This window comes from Labeo rohita, chromosome 15 (genome assembly GCF_022985175.1).
Source record: "Labeo rohita strain BAU-BD-2019 chromosome 15, IGBB_LRoh.1.0, whole genome shotgun sequence".
Classification (NCBI taxonomy): Eukaryota; Metazoa; Chordata; class Actinopteri; order Cypriniformes; family Cyprinidae; genus Labeo; species Labeo rohita.
Window position 1 is genome coordinate 20,354,954 of NC_066883.1, and position 23,879 is coordinate 20,378,832.

General features: G+C 36.9%; 1 long non-coding RNA gene across 1 annotated transcript in view; it reads left to right on the plus strand.

Moving 5' to 3' along the window:
• Positions 1–23,879, plus strand: part of LOC127176855 (uncharacterized) — a 138,464-nt gene that overhangs the window by 24,596 nt on the left and 89,989 nt on the right. The window lies entirely within an intron of this gene.

Genomic DNA, 23,879 nt, shown 5'->3' on the forward strand with positions numbered 1-23,879 from the left:
TTATTATTTTATATTATTAATAGTAATTATAATACTCATGCACATTATTTATATAATATATTATTATTTTATGTATTTATATAATTAATATAAATATTTGTAATGAATTAATATAGAAACAGTAAATTAAATAATATAATACAGTATATTTATTAACTTGTTAGTGATATTAGAAATAACAATAATAATGTGTATTATGTATTTATATAAATTATATAAACATTTATTTATGTTTTATATTTCTCTCTCTCTATATATATATATAATTTGTGTATAAATAAATAAATAATAATATAACATAGTTACATATATTTATAGATTGTAATAACATTTATTAATTCAGTAATAATATTATGATTAAGGTTGTTATTATTTTGATTAATGTTGTTATAATTATAAATAAATACATTATTATTATTATTATTATTATTATTATTATTATTTTACAAGGGTTTAACAAGACACAGAACTCTTTTTAAATCCCCCGTAGCCTGCTTAAGTACTCCTGGGGTACACAAACGCACCCCTGGCTGAGAATCACAGCTCTTGATCTACATTCTCGGTAGTCAAGGTCTGCAGTATTTTGGTCTTGCTGTGTCTTTTCTCCATCTGCTAATCAACATATGCTCAGTATTCCCTGTGTGTGGACAATGTTAGGTAGAGTGAGAGAGAGAGATGGAGAGAGAGAGAGAGAGAGAGAGAGAGAGAGAGGGGGGATAAAGTTGGATACAGAGGGAACTATTAATCTTTCCATATTATTTCACAGGGCAAAACGTGTCTGCCGTTCACTCTGTTGCCAGTATGACAGGTAATTATTTTAGTCTTAGTGCTGGCACCCAGTGCTCTCTCTTTCTCTCTCTCTCTGGGCCTTTCTGCCAAATGACTTTCTGTTCAGCCGCCCCAGATAAGTGAGAGGAATGTGGGCCAGTGCTTTTAGCTGTTGGGCCTTCAGCATCTCTGTCCTCATCCTCCTCCTCCTCTGCTCTCCGCTCCTCCTCCTCCTCTCTCTGCCGGATATGTCTGCTGTCGAGGCAGTGAGCATCTTTACCTGGTGTTTTATGACATGAGCAGGACAGTCTGCTGTTTGAGGGGGGGGAGGTGGTTCTTGATGGCTCTTGTACGTGAAGACGGGGCTTGTAAATCACCTGGGCTGGTTTTTACAGCTCCACGTCCTGATGAATCACACGTCTGGAGGAGACAGACAGGTCTGTAAATCGGTCTGCTTTGATTTTATATGATTATGAATATGAAATATGAACACAGTTTACATGTAAGAATGTTTAAAAATAGCTGTTGACCAGATCCTTGCAGGTTTTTCTTTGTGTACCCATGTAAAAGAGGAGCAATATGTTGGCCAGGGTTTGTGTGAGTGGCTCCCTGCTGCTGCAAGATGAGTTGTGAAAGCTGAATCAACAGGACTGTATTTACTGAGGACAGGCTGCACCCTCACATCTCACAGCCTCACCTTGTTTTCCAGATCGGATTTCCTTGCACACCATAAAGCTCCTGGTGCTTAAGTGGGGACAGGTGCACACTGCAGATGTGCTCTGACCACCAAGGACACAGGATGAGCTTTAGGAGAAGGTTGTCTTAACCCTAGTGTTAGCCAATGGCTTTTGATGGCTGCTCAGATCAGCCCCATATGACTGCAGACAGTTTATTTCCTTCCTACCTTCTCTGTCGACCTTTCATTCTTTAAAATTGTTTTCTTTCCTCCTATATTTCTTTCAACCTCTCTTTAGTATTTTCTTTTGACCTTTTTTCCATTCTTTTGTCCTTTTGTGTCTTTTTTGTACTTTCTTTTAAACTTTCATCTATTCTTTTCCATCCATTCTTCCATCATACCACTTGTCCTGTGTAGGGTCACAGGGATGTTGGAGAATATCCTAGCATTTCGGGCTTTGGCAGGGAAACACCCTGGAAAGATGGCCAGTCCATTACATTTTTGTTTGATGATGGTAATTAGACAATATTTTGCAGTGTGTTTTTGTGGTGTTACAGCAGTGACAGGATTAAACTTTTCCAAGGACATCGTTAAAATGGTCTTTGTGAGATCAGTGGTTCAACCTTAATGTTATGAAACGGGAATACGTACTATTACAAGAATACGTTTTGTGCACAAAGAAAACAAAAATAATGAACTGTTTTATCAATGTCCTCACTACTTTCTGGGCCTTGAACATGTTAACACTGACGTCTGTGCAAGAAATCTTTAGGATTTCATCAAAATATCTTAATTTGTGTTCTGAAAATAAATAAATCAAAAGGTCTTACGTTTTTGGAACAACATGAGGGTGAGGAATTAATGACAGATTTGTCATTTTTGGATGAACTAACTAAACAATAAACTAAGACTGCCAGTAGGTAGTCATTGAGTCAGTCATTTAACCAATTTTTTCAGTATAATAGTATTTAGTAGGGCTGCCCCCTAATAGTCATCTAACCGTTAGACAAAGAAAATAGGCTTGGTCGACCAAAATTTTATTAAAAATTCACAGGAAGTGACGAAGTCAAGCAGTCTGTGACGGACAGATCGTTAACAGCTGGTCTGTGTGGTAATACAATACATTGGGCAGGACATCTAAACACTCACCTATCATTCATCGACCTCAAATATGGCTTATTATCTAAAATGTGTAAGTAGTGGCCACTTTACATCTCAATCTAATGTTAACCTAGAAAAATGTGTACTATTCAAGCGTCTGTGCGGAGTGTGGAAGCTGAATAGCACATTGCATGATCATTGCACTGTCACTTGCTCTTAAAATACTTTTTTTGGTCATACAGATAAGTAATACATCTTTTGAATCTGTAAAGACTTTACATTTACTTGTGTGCACTCAGAATAACAACGAAACGTTGCACTTCTGTAAAATAATGAACGCAAACAGGATGTGCTTTCTGCCGTCTTTGCCTTTTTGAACTTTGCCACGTCACTTCGAAACTCTGTGTATACTTGTCTTACAGACATGAAAAATATCTCTATAGAGAGTGAAATGTCTACTTTTAAATGAACCTATTCAAGTAGAAAACAAATATTCTCAGATGTAATATGTATAAAACATGCATAGAGGCACATTCACTACTGTGGAGAGGATGAGTCAGTATCGCTGACTTCATCTCTTCAGTCGAAAAACAAAGAAACCACTAGTGAATTATTAAAACATTAATGCAATCTCCTTGCTGTTTTACCCTGACACATTCATAATTATTATCTGCCGTAGTGCTGTGGCAAGCTTCTTTTGTGTGCGCTTAAGCACTTATTAGGCTATGTAGGCAATTAAAGTCTCATTATTATGATTTATATGGTTTATGAACATGCAACTAGTCGACTAATGCTTAAAATTAATGACTACTAATCGTCAAGAAAAATCTTTGGTCAAGGGCAGCCCTAGTATTCATAAAACAGCAGATGAAGTACCCAGATGACCGATTAATACCTGACCCGACACAGACCAGATGAAATTAGGCCCGAGTCTAACCCGACTTAACAGCATGTAGGCTATTTTCAGGTTGGATTGGACCTGAAGCCTCTCAGGTCGGACCTCTGGTTTTTGGATTCAAGTTGGCCCGTGAAAACCTCTACTGGTAGGTCACAAACAAGTGACAACATGTTCAAGTTTCATTCATACTACCCACATTCATATTATATAGAACATACTTTTTTAATGTTCATGAAGTGAGTTGCAAACCAAATGTAGTAACTACAAGATAGGATTCATTTTTCAAACACATTTACTTTCTTAATGAATGAGTCATTGAATTATTAACTCAACCGTTTTGTTCAAAAAGTTTACAGATTTATTAATTAATGAAACATACTAGTGTTGTTTAGAGATGCACAGTAGTTTCACTCTTGCTTGTTTGGAACTATTTTGTTTATTGTTTATTGTTTGTTTATTATTGTTGTCTCGTTTATTGTACTATTGCATATACTATTGCGTACAAAAGCAATGTCACATTTGCAGTTGCACATTTGCTGATTTTCAAGAAAAATGCAGTTTTGCTTGTGTCATATTTCTTAACTATATCATGATTATAAAAAACAAAAACTCATACAGGGACATTTTTCACCCCAACGATTTTTTCAGACCATTTTCATTTGTTTTGTTGCATAGTGAGTGACAAACTCAATATCAGTTTCCACATTGTTAATAATTATATACGTATATGTATCGCACACCTCTACCTTTCGTCTACCTTTTGACTTTTTCGTCTCTCATATATTTTTTACCTTTCCTTCTTCCGACCATTCCTTTTCCGAGCGTTCTGTCTTTCACCCTTTCTTTAAACCTTTCATAATTCTTTCTTTTTCTTTTGAACTATAGTAAAGAGCTGTGTAAGCAGAGGAGGCAGCTTATGTGGGGCAGCTCTGTCACACAGAGATTAGTGCAGGAAACCAGGTGTGGGATGAGTCCTGACTGGCGCTGTGATACTACACAGTCGGCTCAGATTTAACCCAGTATAGACACACCACTGCAAAGGATCATGGGCACCTCACACTGAAGAAAGACTGCTTTGTCTTGCTTCTTCTTGATTTCAGTGTGACAGGAGAATTGAGTTGAAAATGTAGTACTAAACGATTTTTCAAGACTCCTTAAACGCCAACTGTCATTACAATAAAACGGACCGATACTCTATAATAGCATGTTTAGTAAAAACACAATGGTATGTGCACTCATGATTAACATTGTATGACACATAATATTTCACAACACTGAGCGGCTGTGAACAAGGTCCCTGGTTTGATGCGGTGTCTATTTCAGGAGCTTGACGAAGTAATGAGTCCAGACTTTTCATTGAGCACATCTCATCTCTTGCCACATTGACTTTCACAGAAACAGAACTGAATAGATGTTTTGTTCTGAAATATGTAGCGTGCTCTGCTCTGTGCTGTAATGTAAGTATTCAAGCCGCCCAGGTCTTCCACTCGTTTACCCTACAGCATAAATCACCCACTAGAGTCAAGTTTCCATTCCTGAGAAATACACTGCCCAGATGTTGAGTATAGAGTTGAAGAAAAATGATATTTAAAATGAGCTCTCTGGAGTACACCAATTTCTTTTAGAGGGGAAATTCACAGCGCGTTATATTCTTGGTTATTCAGAAGTAAAAATATGCAGTGTTGATCAGGGCATAAGTTATTCACCTCACAGAAGTTTGGCCTGCTCCTACTAGGAGAGCAATTAGGAAGGAAACATTTGTCATTGGTGAATCTATGATAGATTGGTAAGCACAAAAATGGGAGCACACACAGCTGCACACAAGCTTTCTTAATTTCTCCCAGCATTTAGCACTTTATGTCCAAGCTCAAACCAGTCAAATATCAATATGATTGTAAACGCTGTGGTTTTGAGGTGCTATTACAACATTATTATGATTCTTTGAGCATCCTGACTAGTTCTAAGTCGTCTTCTTCACCTGAGTCTTCTGTTCCCATTTCTACCACTTATGCTTGATTCAACCTCCTGCGTCTGCTACCCAAGCAGATACAGTGCCTTTCAAAGTATTCATACCGCTTCATTTTTTTTCACGTTTTATGTTGCTGCCTTGTGTTAAACTGTTTTAGATTACTTTTTTCCACATTTTTATCTACACTTCATGCACCATAATGGCAAAGCAAAAACAGAATTGTCACTACTTTATGACTTTATTAAAAATAAAAAAACTGAAATAAGTACATTGCATAAGTATTCATACCCTTAACTTAATACTTAGCTGAAGCACTTTTAGCCTCAAGTCTTTTTGGATATAATGCAACAAGATTAGCACATTAACATTTGGCAATTATCTGCCATTCACCTTTTCACCTCTCAAGCTCTGTCAGCTTGGATGGGGCCAGATGCACATTTTCAGGTTTCTCCAGAAATGTTTGATTGGGTTCAAGCTCAGGCTCTGGCTGGGCCACTCAAGGACAATCACAGAGTTGTCTATAAGCTAATCTTGCTGTGTTCTTAGGGTCATTGTCCTGTTGGAAGGTGAACCTTCTGCCCAGTCTGAGGTTCTCCTGCTGAAAAACATTCCCACAGCATGAGCTTTTGGGATGCTATTGTGCAGGTGATGAGCAGAGCTTTGTTTCCTTCAAACATGATGCTTGGAATTGAGGTTCTTCAGACCAGAATCTTGTTTCTCACAGTCTGAGCGTCCTTTATGTGCTTTTTTGCAAACTGCAAGTGTGTTTTCATGTGTCTTCACTGAGGAGAGGATTGAGTCTTGCCACACCACTATAAAGCCCGGATTGGTGGAGTGTTGCAGTGATGTTTGTCCTTCTGTAAGTTTCTCTCATCTGCATATATGATCATGGAGCTCAGCTAGAGTGACCATCAGCTTCTTGGTCACCACTCTAGCCAAGCCCCTTCTCCATCAGTTGCTCAGTTTGGCCAGGAGGCCAGCTCTAGGAAGAGATGTGGTTGTTTCAAACTTCTTCCATGAAGTGTTATGGAGACTGCATGTTTTTGTGAACCTTCAATGCAGCAGAATTTGTTTCTGAACTCTTCCCCAGATGTGTGGCTTGATGCATTCCTGTCTCTGAGCTCTACAGGTTTTCTTTTTTTACCTCAGGTTTGTTTTTCACCTCAGGTTGGTTTTTCCTTTGATATGCATTTGCAGCTGTTAGATCTTTTATTAAGATGTGTTTGCCTTTTCAAATCATACCCATTCAATTGAATTTGCCACAGGTTAACTCCACTCAAAGTGTAGTAACATCTACAAGCGATATGAATGCTCCTGAGCTAAATTTAAACTGTCCCAGATAAGGGTATTAATACTTATGCAATGCAATCATTTAGGTTTTTAATTTTTAAGAAATTTGCAAAGATGTTAAAAACCTGTGTTTTGGTTTGCCATTGTGGTGTATGGAGTGTAGACTGATGTGAAAAGGTCATTTAAAACAGTTAAACAACATCAGAAGTTGTCAGGTTGAGGTCACAAATGGGCTGAAATTTGAACGATGTATCAATTGTGTGAGTAGGACGCATTTCATACAAGATCTGACAACAGGACAGCCTTGGGATAATATGTTGATGTTATTATTTATAAAACAAGGTTTGGGTCATAAAAATTACGGGAGTTTCCCAGGAGAAATAACAAAATGGAAGTTGGGCAGGAAATGGGTGTAAAATACGGGAGACTCTTGACAGCACCATCTATATATGCGGCATTTACAAACGTCAACAACCCGTGAATGGAGGATGCCGTGATCAGAGATGTTATGTTGTTTTGTCAGTTTCGTGTTAATGGAGATGGAATGTAAACACACAATTTACGCAATTAAAAGAGCACGAATGTCTGGCTAAATGTCCTATGACAACTTGCAGTGTTACATATCATTGAGGCTAAGAAAAGAACACAACGCGGCAGACAACAGGTAGCTAAATGCTGTTATGGCTGTTTTCCATGTTCCTGGAGTAAATATTTTTACACAGCTTTTTAAAAATACTCTGAAGCCACTGGTAGTTCCTATAAAACTGTTTTAGACCCTACTCTGAAATAGGAGCTAATTTAGTTTCCCCAAGTTCCTAGAAGTAAATAAGCCAAAAAGCAGGAACGTCCACCAACAGTTCTAGGAACTATGAAAAGGTTCCTCCAGTGTTCCCAAATTTTCCAAGTTTCCAAAGTTTGCAATCAAATGTTAATTTGAACTGAATATGAAATGAAAACATTCATATTTAATATGAAATGAAAACATTTCTCATCAAATTACCGGAACCTTTGTTGAATCTCATTTCTCCTAAAGACTTTTAGGAGAAACATCTGAGACAAATGTGATACTTCCCGTAAAACATGACAGAGAACATAAAGTCTCATAAAAAGAACAACCTCCAAGCAGTAAAAAATTCCTCCAGGGACAAGTGCAGAAAATCTCCAGAAAAGGCCAGTCTGCTCTTTCACTTCAATCGATCTCGCTGCAGTGACGTGTGTAACTGTGTGTGTCTGAGTTTGCTCGTTTATGTTCAGCCTAGACGCCGGCGTTTGACTGATGGCTGCATGGAGCGAAGGCACGGGGCTGTGATATGCCAGACGTTCTTCTACGGCTCGGGCACAAATATCACTCACTCACCCAGTGCTGACACTTAACGCTGCGCAGCCCACATCAGCCCTGCTGAGATCTACATTTAACACGCTGCCCAGTGACACCATTCCAGTTGCAGAGATCTCAATAATTACCACAGCTGGGTTCTGCTGGTTAGAATCCAACCTGGCAAGCCAGTGCTAAAGGCTTGTTGCTTTCCTGATAATCACTGCAGCTCTTCTGATACTGGAGACATTTTATTTTATTTTATTTTATTTCATTTTTTTATTTTATTTTATTTTATTTTATTTTATTTTATTTTATTTTATTTTATTTTATTTTATTTTTAACCAACAAATTGTGGATATCTCTGTCTGTAAAAACAACTATTTTTATGCACAGATGAAATCTTACCTGAACCTGTTATCTGGTTCTGCTAAGTGAATTTTTATTTTACTTGAGTATTTGATTATAGCAACAGTATATTTTTGTGATCTAAAATTGTGTATCTAGCAGATAGCAAATCAACATTTATTCCAGCATTGCTCAGTGCTTCTTTGCTGCAAAGGTTGATTGTTTTACATCCAGGTTTGCATGGGTGTGATGAGATGATCCTGTTAGTGTGATTATAAATTGGTGGAGAATGTGGGATGCTGATGACCATTCATTTGAATGACTTTGAATAGATGATCTGTTGTGCAAGAGCAAGGCATTTGTGTAAGTTCAGTTCTTGCCGAATGGCTCCTCGGCATAACGCTTGTGTCTGTATCTGCCGTGAAACGGGTACGTCTCAATCTGCCGGTGACACAACTGCAGAGCGGGATGAATAATGCATTTAGTACAACTGAAAGCCTTAGAAGTATCGAGCAGCACCATTCCTGTGGGTATGTGCTCCAGACACCTCATTTCATGCTGTTTCTCCTTCCCCTCCCCGTCTTTAAATGTCCTCCTTCTCCCTCTACTTCCTTTTCTTTCCCTCTACATTTAGCATTTCGTCAACATGACATTAAAAACTTATGACCACAGCATTTTAGAACAGAACGATTGTTTAAAAAATTGATTTGTACTTTTTCTGTGCTTGCTCACATTGATGCTACAGTGTTGTGAGTGGTTGTCAGTGCATTACTATGTGGTTAGGTGCTCTGAATGGTGTTCATTGTGGTTTCTAAGGTGTTCTGGGTGGTTTCTAAAGCCTTCTACACACCATGTTGCGTTGAGTTCAAGTCACATTTTTATTGGCTGGTCAGTAAACGTGGGTCGTGGCAGCAAACACACCATGCAATGATTAGGCTGAATTTCTGACACTGTCAGAAAATGATCGTAGGCTTTCTTTGGTCGCAAGACCGTGACAACTGCCGTCTTTGAACCTCTCTCAATGTAGGAGCCACGATCACAGAAATCGCCACGGTTGTTTCACAATGCCAATCTTTTGTCTGGGACAGTCTGGGCTTAACAGGCTCAAGTCAAAACAGCTATCTCTTGATGGCTGAAGTACTTCAGTGTAAGTCAGTGGGGTTTTTTAATACCTTTCCTGAACAAGCCACATAATTTGAGGAATCATTTGGGTCCATAGCACAACAATGTGCGATGGGGAATGTGCCAAAGCTCAAGAGTTATGGGTTTGTTCAAATGCCAGAGAATTCCATTCTAGATTAAAAAAAAAAAAAACACTCTAGAGTTATTCAAATCAACAAAGCCATAACAACATGTTTAGAAAGTATTTTTGAGAAATGTTGTGGGCTAACAAAAATTAAGTGCAATAACATGAACTTTAAAAATGTAATTTGTCAAAGTTCTACCATAGCCAAACCTGGCTTAGCTTCAGAGATCAGGCGTAAGCATTTCCGTTTGGCCGTAAGCAGTAGTTTAGTCAAACTAAAGCAATAATTAGTCATTTTAAAGGAATAGTTCACCCAAAAATGAAAATTCTGTAAGACCTTCATTCATCTTTGTAACGCAAATTAAGATATTTTTGATGAAATCCAAATACAGTAAAGGCTGTAAAGACATCTTAAAATAGTCCATGTGACTTCAGTGGTTCAACTTTAATTTTATAAAGCTACTTTTTGTGCACAAAGAAAACAAAAATAATGACTTTACTCAATTTTTTTTCTTCTGTGTCAGTCTTCGACCCACATTCACGTCAGTACTTGTAAATTCGCATGTTGGTATTCTCATAAATGTGCATTAAAGACTGACACGGAGGAGAAGAAATTGTTGAATAAAGTTGTTATTTTTGTATTCTTTGCACACAAAAAGTATTCTAGTAGCTTTATAAAATTACGGTTGAACCACTGATGTCACATGGAATATTTTAAGATGTCTTCGCTACCTTTCTAGGCCTTGAATGTGGTGTCATTGATGTCTAGGCAGGGTCAGAAAGCTCTCAGATTTCATCAAAAATATCTTAATTTGTGTTCTGAAGATAAACGTGTCAGCCTTTGACGCGCATTCACTCGTAAATTGACACTGAAGAGAAGAAATTGTTAAAGTTATTTTTGTTGTCTTTGTGCACAAAAAGTATTCTCGTAGCTTAATAAAATTAAGGTTTAATCACTGATGTCACATGGACTATTTTAACGTTGTCCTTACTACCTTTCTGGGCCTTGAACATGATAGTTGCGTTGCTGTCTGTGCAGGGTCAGAAAGCTCTCAGATTTCATAAAAATATCTGATTTGTGTTCAGCAGATGAACAAATGTTTTACAGATTTGGAACTACATGAGGGTGAGTAATTAATGACAGAATTTTTATTTTTGGCTGAACTATCCCTTTAAGTATCCAACTATAATTGCCAAAGATTAATAGAATGAGATAATGCAGTTGTAACTTGACTTTATCCAGCATCTATATATGTTAATAAATTATGCTTTGTGTTACATTTACTCGGAAAGATTAAAAACTGGATCTTGATTACAGTACGCAAAAACCCGCTGTAACCCAATTACAAAAGTGCACGTAAACGCACTTACTCTCTTTGCACATAATCATTTTTTATTTGACATTTCCCTTCCTAGTGCAAGTCATTTCTTAACTCTCAAACCTGACAAAGCATTCTGCACCCTTGTCATTAGGTTTGTTTATTTAAGTTCACCCCTGGCCATTTTTGTGCTGCACATTTCCTCCTTCCTCTCTCAACTCACCAGCATCAAGGGGCGCACGAACCTCTCACAGACCGAACGGGTGAGTCACTGGCACAGACGGACTAATAATGACCTCCGGGACAAGTGCGTCTCTTCCGTCACACTTTTGTTCCACCTTTTAGTCTTCTGAACTGCTCAGATAGATTAGTGCGAGAACTGTTAATGAGCTTCTAAAAATGGCTCTGCTAACGAGACATTGTGAAACTCAGGTTCACGCAAACACGGGCAGCCGAACGTACCTGAATAGTGTCTTTACACAGGACGTTCACGCACGCCGACTCGTACGCACACACATCTTTACTTTTTTCGACTCTTTCTCTTGCCGGTGGTATTATGGGAGGTGGGGGTTGTATAAATGTGTGCTACGACTGTGTACATGAGCAGGAGGCATATCTAAAGGAGTGCAGATACAACACCAAAACACTCACAGCTGACTTTCCACACCGCTCTCGTCTCTAATGGCAAAGCGAGGCTGGACCGAGCGCTCCGGGAGAGACGCACGCTGTCCGAAACTGAGAAGCGAGTGTAAGACAGGCAGATAAAAGTGTACCCGCGCTGTCCTTCAAACTTCCTGATGGATTGCTATAAAAAAAGGGGGAGAAAATAATCTGAGGATGAATGAAGCGCTTAAAAAGCGAGAGTGAGAGACGGGACAAAAGGTGAGCGCAGTCCGTCGATCTAACCCATTCCATTCATCCTCTTTTTCTTCATCATCCCTTGCTAGTTCACGCTTTCGCACCCCCACCCCTCCTTTTTTTTGCACTTGCCTTTGTCCTTGTCCTCCCTGTCTGTCTGTCTGGCCGGCTGAATGCGGGTGTCATGGAGAGAGAGCAAAGGTCTCTGCACCGAGGGGGCGGGAGCGCGATGAAGCCATTGTCAAAGCCACGGCTAGGCATTGTGTTCCTGTCCAGCCCACTGTCCCCCAAAACTGGGCCTCTCCTTCTCTGAGCCCCAATATTGCAGATGGAAAGGGGTTGAGCTGCTGCGGCACGGAGGTACGGCAGCTGTTCGCTGCTCCGCTGCGCCCCGTCCTGCGAGCTGGGGTGCCGTCCAGCGCCGAGCACGGCTAAAGGAGCTGCGTCACAAAGCGAAAGCCCTTTGCTGATTCTTTCGCTCAGTTCTTACGCTCTTTCATCCCATACATCTCCATCCAGTCTCTGGACGCCTTCGGGGGGGTTTGCGGTTGTGTTTTGGCTCTTGCCAAAGTTTATGCACCTGTGCTAAGATGTCAGCAATTATACTGAATGCTTATGAATCTGAGGGTAACGAGAGGTTTAGGACGTTGTGTATTTTTTTTTTTACAAACATTCCCACAAAGCATTTTTTGAAAAAAAATGAGTGAGAAATATGACCTAAATGTGAACAACAAAACCAGTCATAAGGGTCAATTATTTGAAATTGACATGTAAACATTATCTGAAAGCTGAGTAATTAAGCTTTCCGTTAATGTATGGTTTGTTAGGATAGGACAATATTTGGCCACGACTATTTGAAAATCTGAAATCTGAGGGTGTAAAAAATCTAAATATTGAGAAAATCGCCTTCAAAGTTCTTAGCAATGCATATTACTAATCAAAAATTAAGCTTTGATATATTTACAGTAGGAAATTTACAAAATACCTTCATGGAACATGATCTTTACTTACCTAAGGATTTTTGGCATAAAAGAAAAATATAATTTTGACCCATACAATGTATTTTTGGCTATTGCTACAAATATACCCGTGCTACTTATGAGTGGTTTTGTGGTCCAGGGTTAAATGCGTAAAAGTTTGAAAATTAAATGAAGTATCAAACGGATTTATTTGAGCAGAGGTGAACACACGATGTGATGTACGATGTGATTGTGTTGTTATTAAATTTTGTACATATTACATAACTTTTTAGTAGGGCTGTCAAACGATTAATCACGATTAATCGCATACAAAAGTTTAACTTTGCCTTATATGTGTGTGTGTACTGTGTGTAATTATGTATATATAAATATAAACACATTTGTGTATATATTTAAGAAATATTTACAAGTATATGTGTTTATTATAATTTTTATATAATTTATATTATGCATAAATAAAATATTTTGTACATAACATATTTCGCTTAAATATATACATAATAATTACACACAGTACACACACATTTATTAGGCAAACTTTTATTTGGTAATATGATTGATCGTTTGACAGCCCTGTTTTTTAGACATATTATCTGAGATTTTGAAAAATAATTTCCTTGCATATATGATGGAACAATTTTGATTTTTGGCTGAACTGTTCCTTTAAAGTCAACGTGAAATCAATTCCCTTTCGGCTGACATCACTAAGCCCTCTCAACTCCTTCCCTCCAGACACCTGTCTTATCGAGACCACCAAAATCTTATAAATTCCCACTGGATAAAATCAGTTTTTCATTTTAACATGATAAAGTCAATCTACAGAAGTAAAATGGACTTTGGATGTTGTTTTATTTTGACTTTAGCCTTTAATTTGCACCGAATTGGACTTAGGTTCGAATATTCTGAATCTGAACAAAATATGGCTAAGAAATCCAGCAGGTATGGCAATAATCAATATAAAAGAGTGGATAAAGAGATGTTTTTGTCTCACTGTGCAGACTGGAAATATTAAATTATGTCAGTTTAATCTTGGAGGACTTAGTATTGTCTTTTTGAACTACAGAGCTAGAGATATTTGTAGATGTTTCTCTTTTGCAGTGCAAGCGTCTCTAGTTGCATTCAGTTAAAAGGCAAAAGCATAAGTGATCAATTGTGTTTTTCATTTTTCATGTGCTTTTTGTTTTTAAACTAAACTAAGTCCTGGTGTCTTATACACTGATTGACAGGTTATATCAGGAGATATAGATGTTATTCAATGTGTTATATGTCCACTCAGATTTCATGTGGTCACCGTGCAGTTTTCATCTTTGTCCAGGAGAGGGAGGAAACTGAACGTCTTTGCGCATATCATGAAAATCAACCCTCTTTCCTGGCTCGGAGGCATACTAGTGAAATCAGTAGTTCCGATCCAGATTGATTCCCTTTGTTGTGATAGAACGATAATCTAAAAAGATTAGGAGATACAGAGTTGAAATGTTTTGAAACGGGTTGTTTAGTTTTCTCTGCATGCTCCTGTCTGAGTCTAAACTATTACGGACCGTTGCTTTTCTTCTTGTTTCAGCTGGTTCTGTAAAGACAGATCCTTTTTTTCTTCAGATTATAAAGATGATTTTATTGCTGCTATTTCTTTATTATTAAGCAAACTTTATTTAGTTCAATTTATAAGAAGTCCATTTAAAAAATGTATTTTTTTTTTTTTTTAATACATTAAGTTTTCACAGTTTGTATATTACAGTGAATATAACTGTTATGATAATTCACCCAGTATCTGTGTGGAGCATCTTTTTCAATCCAAAATTTGTCAGATGTGATCTCAAGACTTAATGGTATCTCATAACGGATATCTTGTTAAAAAGCTGTACAGCTTTGGGCAGGAATCAGTTTTGTTAGCTGGCTGGCTGCCTTTTAACCAACACAAAAGACAGAACATTTTCTTTTATCTCATTAACCTGGCAGAATAATGCTAATACAATAAAGATAAAAGTCTAATCCATTCCCAACAATAAGCCTTTGAGCCTGGAAATACTCCGAAGCGTATCGAAGCCTCGCAGGAAAAAGATTTAATTCATCTTATTTAAATTTGATATAAGTTTAATATAGACTGTGTTTAACAGTCAACATAATAAACAGAAATAGCTTCTGATTAATAAAGATCAATTTAAATAAAAATACTATGTTTTATAAGAAATTTAAAAACATTTTGAATTCAAAAAGCAAAAAGCAAAGCGAACGTTCCATCTGCGAGATCTCCGTGTTGTACGCACCACTCCTTAGCTGCCAGCAAATTTATCGAGCTACTGTGAATTTCACTCAACTCCCATGTTTTAAGTGCAGGATAAGATTACGGAAAACTAGGTTGTGATATACGGTACGTGCCGTCCTGGCTGGCCCAGCAGATGAGCGTCTATAGTGATTTAATAAGCGATGGGGTCCAGAGTGGCCGTAACGGGGCAGACGGCAGGTAGAAGCACGTACAGTGCGGCCGGGGCTTGATTTGTTTCCTTTCCTGTAAGCCCCTCTTGCTCCCCCCTTGCCATCCCCCCTTCTCTCGGAGCAGTGTAAACACACAGCTCCAGAGGAATGTTGGACTCTCTGACCTCACAGCAAACGCTCTTCTGCAGTTCATTCGGTTCAGCCTGGCCGCGCTGTGCTCCGAGAGAAAGCGCGCGCGCACACTCGCACACGCTGCCAGATTTCCTCCTGCTCTCGCTGCTGCTGCGGCTGCCATTGTGCACATGAGCTGCAGCGCTGTACCTCTCTGCATGCAACTGTGCACATTCAGCCATTTATGCCCACCACGTACGCTTTCAAGTCTGGCGATTTCGCCTACGGGCGCTGTTGGTTTGAATGAATTCCAATCACCCTTCCCCCCTCTCCGTCGGATGCACGCCGCACGCACGGCTCGACCGTGCGGTGCCATTGGGCACAGGACAGACAGCAAGTTCTAAGCGGCTTTCCGGACAGAGGCCCGCAGATAGGAGCGGATTGGCTAAAGATAGATCAAAGCAGACAGCATCTGTCAGTGTGTGTAAAGGCAGTGTAAAATGAATGTTTGACCTCCTCTCTCTTGCTCTGGCCGCTTTTAGAGCAGCCTCTAGTGTGTCTGAGTTCTGATGAGATGTGTCAGGCTTCGGTCACAACCACCCAGACGCGCAGTTACGACCAAAATATGAGGCCGTGTCAGTCCGGCTCTGTCCGCTCACAGCGCACGTTGAGTGATTTGCTGTGGTTTAGATTGCATTAGTGCCCGCCCACTTTTTCAGCCGATTTGGTTCCCGAAGTATTTTTTCCATTCATTTTCCTCATAGGGATTTTAAAGTCTTCATTAAAGCGTTACAAGCCATGAACTGAGCCAACAAGCTATAGTGAATCACAACATTACGAACTTGTATTTAAAGCAGCAAAGTAAATCACATTATGAGACAAAGGTGTAAGACTGTGCACTTAATGGCTTTATTTGAGGTAAAAAACTACAGTCACATGAGGTATTTACAAAACCATTGCTTTTATGATTATGATAATAATAGGGATTATGCGCTACAGACATCCATATTCTGCTAACCAGGTCTCGTTGCTTCCGGTTCACGCGTTTTGTGTATGCCTTGGTAAATATGAAGCTGTTTTACTCAAGATGCCTTCAAAGTAGACACGAAAGATAATGCTAACCAATGACCATCACATATATGGATTGATATATAAAAGTGTTTTATTTTTATTCTTTTCACTGACATTTATATATAAAAGTCGAGTAAAACGTCAAAAATTAAAACAGATAGCTAATTTAACTGATTACCTTAAAAGTCTATTGATATCGCCATTATTTAATACTGCTATTAATACGTTTTCCGAAAAACGGAGGCGATGAGATCTGTTTTCTGGGTTTGGTCAGGTGACGTTCGACATATAACCTATTATGGCTGTCAAACGATTAATCGCGATTAATCACACCCATAATAAATGTTTGTGTTTACATACTATATGAGACCCTGGATCACAAAACCAGTCATAAGGGTCATTTTTTCAAAATTGCTGAATAGATAAGCTTTACATTGATGTATGGTTTGTTAGGATAGGACAATATTTGGCCAAGATACAACTATTTAAAAATCAGGAATCTGAGGGTGCAAAAAAATCAAAATATTGAGAAAATCACCTTTAAATTTCTTCAAATAATGTTCTTAACAGTGTATATTACTAATCAAAAATTAAGTTTTCATACATTTACAGTAGGAATTTTACAAAATATCTTAATGGAACATGATCTTTACTTAATTTCCTAATGATTTTTGCCATAAAATAAAAATCAATAATTTTAACCCATACAATGTATTTTTGGCTATTGGTACAAATAAACCCCAGCGACTTAAGACTGGTTTTGTGGTCTAGGGTCACATATGTGTGTGTGCTGTGTATATTTATTATGTATATAAATACACACACATACATAAAATATGTTAACTTTATATATAAAATATTTATATTTATATCTAAATTATTTACAAGTATAAATATATATACATATAAATATTTTTTAAAATATATACTAGTATGAGTAGGGCTGGGCGATATTATATATTATCACAAAAATGTTTTATTCCATGTCAGTTGATATCAGTAATTATCACGATAAATGTAAAATTTTTATTTCTTGATGAAACAGACGGTTACAGCTTTAAACTATTCTTTATAGTCAGAACATGACAAACACTTCATGTTTTTTTAATTCTTCACACTTTTTCCAGTCGTTTTTCCTTAACAAAATAAATATTTTAATAAAAAAATAATAATTCCTTAGTTCTGCATGTTTTAATGAGTAATATTGTTTCAAATCAAGAAACAGGTTTGTGTTGCCTGATAATAATAATAAAACTTTTTTTTTGTCTCTTGGAAATACACATTTGATAGTAGGTTGAGTTAGGATGCAGATGTAGATTTATGTTCATTATCAAAATCAGTAATAACTGTAAAAATTGTAGCAACCTCATTTTTATATGGTGAAATTTAATTATTCTGACTGTTTGAGTTTTTTTTTTTTATTAACCATTGCTCTTCCATTGTATCATCCATAGATCATTATAATAACAGTTAAAACCACAAATATAGCACATCAGTACCATGGTAAAAATGTAATATGGTTTCTAGGTATTTGTATGAAAACAGTAGTAAATACATTTAGTATAAATGCATAAACGCTATAGGTTAATTACAAAAAATACTGTAATTATATTCCATTACTCCTTCAATACAATTAATACATATCTACATTAATAATATAATAAAATTCAACACAAATATACCCACATTTCTGTCACAATACCACTGTGCAGTCAGTGCTACTACAGTAAATCTATGGTAAATGATGGCGATTTGTAGATTAAAAAACCTTCTGACTGTATCACGCACAGTGTTTCTGTTGTTTGTCAGCGCTGCATCATCTGGCTTTAAACCAAGTCATTTGTTTTCTTTGCTGAATTTAATCGTCTATAGAGGAAATATATATTGCGCAATAATTACCGTTATCCATTTATCGCCCAGCCCTAAGTATGAGTGTGCATTTATATATACGTAATAAATACAATACGCACACATATAGTATGTAAACATAAACTTTTATTTTGGATGCGATTAATCACAATTAATCGTTTGACAGCCCTAATACTAATTTTAAATAATACTATAACAATTTCTGGGTGATATTGCCAAAAGTCGATATCAATAATTATCACAGTAAGTCTCCTTTAAACTTTTTTGAAGTTTAAAGGCAGATTTTTGCTCCTAAGTACAAGTTGTAGAAACCAAACTGTTAATGGTTTTAAACTACTCTTTATGGTCAGAACATAACAAACACTTCACAATTTTTAAAATTGTTTACATTTTTCCAGCCATTTTTTCTTGAAAAAATTAATATAGAAAAAATTATTTATTAGTTTCTGCATGTTCTAATGAGTGATATTGTTTCAAGTCATGAAGCAGTTTGCAGTACAGGCTGCAATATTAATAATATATATATATTTTTTTTTCTCTTAGAAATGCACATTTAACAGTAGCTTGAGTTGGCAGCAGTAGTAGCTTGAGTTAGGATGGAGATCTTGTTCATTATCAAAAACAGTAACATCTGTGAAAAATTGTAAAAACTTCATTTATATGGTGATTTTTAGTTATTTTGACTGTTTGAGTTGTATTAAAATTAACTATTTGTCTTTCATAGCAGCTTACATTTAGGTCATGATAACTACATTTAAAACCACACCTCAATACCATGGTAAAAATTAGTGCTGGGCAATGATTAATCGTGATTAATCGCATCCAAAATAAAACTTTTTGTGTACATAGTATGTGTGTGTGTGCTGTGTATATTTATTATGTGTATATATACGTACACATATATGCATGAATATATTTAAGAAACATATGTTTATATATTAAATATATAAGTTTTATGAATATAAACATATACATGTAAATATTTATATAATAAAAATAATATATATATTAAAAATATATATCTACTGTATGTGTGTGTCAGACAAAAACTTTTATTTTAGATGCGATTAATTGTGATTAATCATTGCCCAGCACTAGTAAAAATATAACTATATCACTCAAAAAAATGCTGGTTTAAAAACAACCCAGAGCTGGATGAAATATGGATAAACAACTGGGTTGATGTTGATTAAATGTTTAACCCAACCTTCTGAGTAGTTTTATTTCACTCAAATATTGCATAAAATTACTATATTTCTTGTTTAAAATGAACCCAAAATTGGTTGGAAAGTAACGTTTATTAATATGTATTAATATGTAGCCTACATTTAATATCTACATTAATAGCAATAAAATTCAATATGAATATCCCACATTTCTGTCACAATACCACAATGCAGCAGTGTTGGCAATTAGTAGATTGTAGAAAATTGCCATTGGCAATGGCAATTGGTAGATTCAAAAGAACATTTATCAAACTCATTATCGTTTTATCTGAGAATTATATCACAATAAGTATCGCTATCGTTTTATCACCCAGCCCTAATTACTAATATTATGCAGCATGACAGACGTGTTTTCGTACAATTAAAATAACTGGAAGTAGATGACACCAGAAGCCATTACAAATAAGGTAAATACCGTTAGTTAACAACCGCAGAGCTCACAACAGGTCTTTAAAAAGTTATTGTTAAAAATCAATTTCCCAGTGGAGAAAACTAATTGAGTTTTTAGTTCCGGTGCCCGACTGTTGCGTTATATCGCCCTCTGCGTGTGAGTAGTCATGCCGGCGGACCCGGGGCGGGTTTCCAGGACCCCTAATTAAAGCACTTGCAGTTAGCGAACGGGGCGGGGAGTGGGTTGTTGGCAGGGGGCTGAGATAACAGCGAGGAATTTCACCTGAACAAAGACGCTGGTTGTGTTGGCTCCCCACCAGGGGCTTGATCTACACAAGCTGTAATTTTCACCAAAAAAGAGACCCTGTTTGGACTCTGCACGTTCAGTTTGGTCAGCACATCATCCCTTGTAATGAGCTACGCTACGGCCCGCTTCCACCTTTTATGTAAACGTCGGTTGAGGATATTAACGTGGATTGCGTTTATTTATCTATACCGTCCTGATGGCATGTTATTGAAATAGGTATAATTACTGAACTAGGACTTTGAAATGGCATATTATTTTCATCAAGCATCCACTATAATCAAAAGCAGCCTGTCTTGATGTAGTTTGATTAAACATTGTTAAATAAAGCCATGAGAGACACCAGAGGGCGGGTATACAGTGAATCTGTACTCTGCCCTCTGTTGGTATTTGAAGCATAATGCAAACTTGATATAGAGGTCACTCAGTATACCTCTTCACCTCTTATGACCTCTAGTCACATAAGCATTGGTTCAGTATAGAAGGGTAAATATGAAATATCTACCTGTCTTTATATCATTTTGTCATCGTTAATTAAACACAGTGACAGGCTTTTGTAAATTCTGTGCTATAGAATAATTATATGGTCAAATTTCATTTCAGACCTTGTAATGTTAATGAAACTTTTAGTTCGCAGAAAGAAATTGAAACTAAATTTAAAGGGCCGAAAACAAAAATTCTGGATGCATTTGGCTGAAAACCGAAAAAATGCTTTGTGATATTATTTATTATTTTAGTAAATAATATATTTTTTGTAAGACTTTTGAATGAAACTTAATGATTTTAATGATACTGAATTAAAAAAAAAAACATAAAACTAATAAAATTTCATTTTCGTTTTTTTCCATTTTTCAAACAAAATAATACTAGGATAATAATAATAATAATAATAATAATAATAATAATAATAACAATAAAACCGTTTGTCATTTCTCTTTTTTTTTTCTTTGTATTTTGATTTGTTGTTAAATCAAACTTAGGTCATTTAAATTAAGAACTATTCCAAGCCCAGAGTCGCTTCAGATGTAACTGTTTTGATCTGATCATCTTAAATAAGTCATATCCTCTGGGTCTGAGTGCAGTTATTGGATAGCATTATACTGCAGACAGATTGGAGATTAATCCTAATAAACATGCCGCTACAATTAAAACCATTACATTAAAATACATTTAAAACAGTGTATTTCTATTATCCCTCCTGCAGATCCTCCTTTATTTCAGGACGGTGGAGACAGCAGCACAAACAATCGCTTAGCTTGCTCACATAATGTAACCATATATATTCTATAACGGGAAGAACATATTGTTTTTATGACATAATATGTCATTATTATGAGTCAGAAAATATGTCATTTTAACAATAAAAGATATTGTGTTAACAAGATGATGTAGTTTTAACGACATAACATCTCGTCATTACAAGATGTTGTTATTTTGAGACAAAAAATATGTAATTTTAACAAGAAAAGATGTTTTTACCGAGAAAACATCTTGTTGTTACAAGAAAATATGTTGTTTTAACAAGATAATGATGTCGTTTTAATGACATGACATCTCGTTATTACAAGATGTCATTTTAATGAGAAAAGATGTTAAAATAACATAACATCTTGTTATTACAAGAAAAGCTGGCATTTTAACAACAAAAGGAGAAGTCCACTTCCAGAACAACAATTTACAAATAATGTACTCACCCCCTTGTCATCCAAGATGTTTATGTCTTTCTGTCTTCAGTCGTGAAGAAATTATGGTTTTTGAGGAAAACATTCAGGATTTTTCTTCATATAATGGACTTCAGTTGTGCCCATGATTTTGAACTTCCAAAATGTAGTTTAAATACAGCTTCAAAGTACTCTAAATGATTCCAGCCGAGGAAGAAGGATCTTATCTAGCGAAACGATCGATCATTTTTTTTCAAAAAATAAAAATTTGTATACTTTTTAAGCACAAAAGCTCGTGTAGCACAGGCTCTAGGATGCGCATCCACGGGTCGTTCTTGAACGATTCGTTCATTTTGAACAAATCTTTAATGTGACTCGCAATGAATGAGTCGTGCATGCGCAACATCCTATTAGGTTCTGTACTGGAATTAGTTCACCTGTTTCAAGTCTTCAGATTTTTTGAGTCGTTCGTTCATCTTATGGGGCTGCCACGTGATGCTGATTTTGCTAAAATTAACGAAATGACTCGAAAAAAAGATTTGTTCATTTTGCTGAACGAAACTCAAAGATCTGAGTTGGTAAAATGATCCGAACTTCCCATCACTACTACGAATCATGTCTAAGTTCATCGTCTGTGTACTCCGGCTAAAAAAGGTAGAGTATGGCGAAAAACTCCATGTTATTTTCTCCTACAACTTCAGAATCGTCCGACACGTACCTTTTTGTTTGTAAACAGCTTGACTTACTTGCACTTTCTTAGTCTTTGCGTGTTCACTTTGTAAACACTGGATCTGTGGTTCCGCCTACATTCGACGTGACCTTTTGACCTGATTCAATAGTACATAGTGTCGTGAACGTGCATGCCAGAACCTGTGCTACACAAGCTTTTGTGCTTAAAAAGTATACACATTTTTATTTTCAGAAAAAAATGACAGATCGTTTCGCTAGATAAGACCCTTCTTCCTCGGCTGGGATCATTTAGAGCCATTTGAAGCTGCATTTAAACTACATTTTGGAAATTCAAAATCGGGGGCACAATTGAAGTCCCTTATATGAAGAAATGCTTTCCTCAAAAACCATAATTTCTTAACGACAGAAAGACATGAACATCTTGGATGACAAGGGGGTGAGTAAATTATTTGTGAATTGTTGTTCTGTAAGTGGACTTCTCCTTTAAGAAGACTTAACTCATAATTCACGTGGTGTTTAATTTGTATGTGCTTTAAGGTCCTCAAAAGAGTGACCAGTACCGTTCTTCAAAATCTCTTTTTTGTGTCACATGAAGACAGAATTGTCATTTTTGGAGTGCTGACTTTAAAGCACGTTCATTAGTGTAACTCCTCTGCCCTTCCTCTAATGCAGTACTTGGACTGAAGTCACTGTTTGATGGCAAAGTGCAGTGAATGGGAACTTTGTGAGGAAGACTGATGGTGTGGCAAAGATAAACAGATGGCTGCAAATATCGACTGCTAAATTATTCATCAGGGCTCCAGCTTTTGGGTAGCGACAGAGTGATAGAGTTTACTGGGATGATGAAAGAGATGGAGTGAGAGAGAGAGAGAGAGAGTGGGGAAGAAGGAAAAATAAAGAGCGCAACACCGGCGTGAATATAATAGCCTTGCGTCGAATTTGCACGAAAGTGCCACCGCCTTGGCCGTTATTCACGTCTGTTCTGAATGTTGATGTTGTTGTTGAAATATTATCTTTAGATGTTTCCCAGATGTCAGTGTGTGCTGTGTTGGTCTTAGGTGCTGTCAAACATCGCTCTCTGATTGTGATTTGCGGCAGTGTTGAATAAAGGCCTGTCGAGAGGAGGATAACGTAGCATTAGCGCCGCTTATGTCTACATGCTCATTACATGCGAGCATTTACACGGCTGGTGCTTTAACAGCACTCTGACACATGATGTATTCACTACCGAACAACATTGGCATGCCTCATACGCATTTACACAGACAAATCTTTTACACAGACACACTGTCTCGCACTCCCTTTCACACACACACACGCATACGCCTCACTCTCCTCTGCGTTTAAGACTCCGGG